This window comes from Grammomys surdaster, unplaced genomic scaffold, assembly GCF_004785775.1.
Source record: "Grammomys surdaster isolate TR1022 unplaced genomic scaffold, NIH_TR_1.0 238, whole genome shotgun sequence".
Taxonomy (NCBI): domain Eukaryota; kingdom Metazoa; phylum Chordata; class Mammalia; order Rodentia; family Muridae; genus Grammomys; species Grammomys surdaster.
The window spans coordinates 1,450,286-1,452,877 of record NW_021604683.1 but is presented as its reverse complement, the minus strand read 5'-3'; the positions used below and the strand labels follow the sequence as shown (position 1 = coordinate 1,452,877).

Sequence of the window (2,592 nt, the reverse complement as noted above, 5' to 3'; positions counted from 1 at the left end):
CACTTGACTACTGGTGACGCTCAGGAGGACACACGGTTCAGCCCAGGTGCACTTCTGATCTGTTAGAACATCAGGGCTAGGATTGACACTAAACCCTCACAGGATGACTCTGTGCTGCGCTTGCTTAGTAAAATGGGTCATTTCTTCTGAGGTAGCACTACAAGTTAGAGACCACATGTGTCAGGGTGGGCATCTTCCAGTACTGCCACCCAGTTCCCTAGGGCCAGAGGTGACAGCAAGAAGTGACACACTAGATTACTCAAAGCACTTTAAGATGTGCTCTCCGATGCCAATGAAGTAGATGCCCTGGGCGATCCCAAAGAGGGGAGCTATGACCAGCACACGGCAGCCTGCTCCCTTCATGAAGGCTGCTGCTCCCTCCTGTGTCCAGAGCTTCCAGGCACAGTCAATGACTCCACTGTAGGTGTCCTCACCCAGGCCTCTCTTGAGGGTCTGGATTCGAGTCTTCAGAACATCCAGAGGGGTGACAGCCACCGCTGCCACAGAGCCTGCTGCACAGCCTGCCATGAAGGAGTGTGTGAAGGAAGCCTTGCCGGTGAGCTCGCTGACCCCGAGTTGGTTCAGGTTTGCAAACAAAGGGAAGTAGATGATGGAGAAGGGAATGTCCCTGAGGAGAGTGGCACCCAGGCCCCTGTAGAGACCAGAGAGGCTCTGAGTGCAGAGCAGCTCCCGGGCAATGAGGGTGGCCAATGGGCACCTGTGGGTAGAAATCAAGCCTAGGATCCATTTTCAAATCACCACATTCCACGACCTGGTCCCCATAAGCTTGTAGTCACATCATAACGCAAAATGCATTTAGACCAACTTCAAATGTCCCTATGGTCTACCATAATCTCAACACTGTTCACAAATCCCAAGTTCAAGTCTCCTCTGAGACTCAAGGCAATCTCTTCACTATGACCCCTGTATAATCAAAATTAAAAATCGGGTCACATACATCCAATATACGATGGCACAGAATATATATTATTATTCCGAAAGGGAGCACAGTGAGGAAATACTGCACCGAAGCAAGATAAAAAAAAAAAAAAAACACCAAAAAACAAACAGCTGGGCAAACTCCAAACTCTGTACCTAAACGTCTGATGTCAAAGTGTTCTTCAGACCTCCAACTACTTTCATCTTTGTTGACTGCAACACAGAATCCTCTCCTGGGCTGATTCCATACCCTGTTAGCCCCTCTCCTTGGCAGGTGTCCCAGGCATCTGGCATCTTCAGTATCTTAGGTATCCAAGGCAATTCAGACTTCACTTTCACAGCCTTACAAAATGGCCTCTCTGGGCCTCCATACTCTGTAACCCCTCTCTTGTGTCCTTGACTCTAAAGCCAGAACCACATGGCCGTAACTGTCACGTTCTGCTGCTGCTGGGCTGGAGCTTGGCCCCTGGTGTAAACAGGTTTCCACTGGCTTTCTGTTGCTCACGGATTCCTCCACAGCTTAAGCTTTCTTTAATTCCTTTTCAGAAGTTGGAATCTCTGATGGGTGAGGTCTTGCTATGAGGTCACCACTTCTTTTCTTCCACTGAGCATCAGGCTTTTCTGAGCAACATTTTATCTCCTTGAGCACAGGACTTGGTTACATTGCACTTCCTGGCTCTCCTTTTCTCCGCAGACTGTGCATTTTGTATCTATTTTCCTTGCTCAGCTTTTTCCTCTTCATTATAGATCTGTGTAAGACTGGTTACTAAATAACTACATGGCAGAGTCAACACTAGCCTGCCTGGAAACCTCTCTTGCCAATGACTTTAATCCAAAAATTCTTCAATTTAGCCTCAAGATGATTTTTAGGACAGAGGGAAAAGCCAGAATCTTTACCAACATATCACAAGAAAGGTCTCTACTCCGCTTACTAATATTCTTCCCTCCAACACTTGAGCTTGCCCGGCATTGCTCTCAGCTGCACTGTCTTCTCTGCTCCTCCAAGATGGCCCAGGACTCTGTGCTTAACTCATTCAGCTGTTTTCCTGACTTAAAGTCCCCTAGTCTATATTCTATCAACAGGCACTACAGCCAGGCCTGTCATAGCAATGCCCTGTTCCCTGGTACTAACTTCTGTCTCATTCAGTGTTTATGGATGTGAAGAGATGATGGTGACAACTCTTATAAAGGAAAACATTTAACTGGGGCTGACTTACAGTTTCAGAGGCTTAATCCATTATCATCATGGTGGGAAGCATGGCAGCATGCAGGTAGACATGGTGCTAGAGAGAAGCCAAGAGTTCTACATCTGGATAGGCAGGAGGCAAAGAGAGAGTGACACCGGGCCTGGCTTAAGCTTCTGAAACTGTGACACAGTTCCTCCAACAAGGCCACGCCTACTTTAACAGTGCTACACTTCCAATAATGTCACTCCCTATGAAACGGTTGGGGGCCATTTTTACTCAAACCAGCACATGCTCCAAGTATCTCCAGTGACCTGTTCTGGATGAAATAGAGACGTGGAGGAAGTAGCTGGATTTGGATTCTGGGCTGGTTTGTTGCCTTTGAGAAGTATCTATACTACAATAGCTTATGTACAAGGAGTTAGGGGGCCCACGTAAGCCAGTATGTAGCAGTATTGCATGTAAAAAT

The 2,592-nt window shown here is 47.3% G+C and overlaps 1 pseudogene across 1 annotated transcript; it reads right to left on the bottom strand.

The window, feature by feature from the left end:
• Positions 1-119: 119 nt before the first annotated feature.
• On the bottom strand, positions 120-1,233 carry LOC114626610 (annotated as a pseudogene). Its single transcript, XR_003712267.1, has 2 exons — positions 1,128-1,233; positions 120-737 (listed from the first exon to the last, which is right to left on the bottom strand). The product of XR_003712267.1 is annotated as a mitochondrial glutamate carrier 2 pseudogene (transcript).
• Between the last annotated feature and the right edge of the window lie 1,359 nt (positions 1,234-2,592).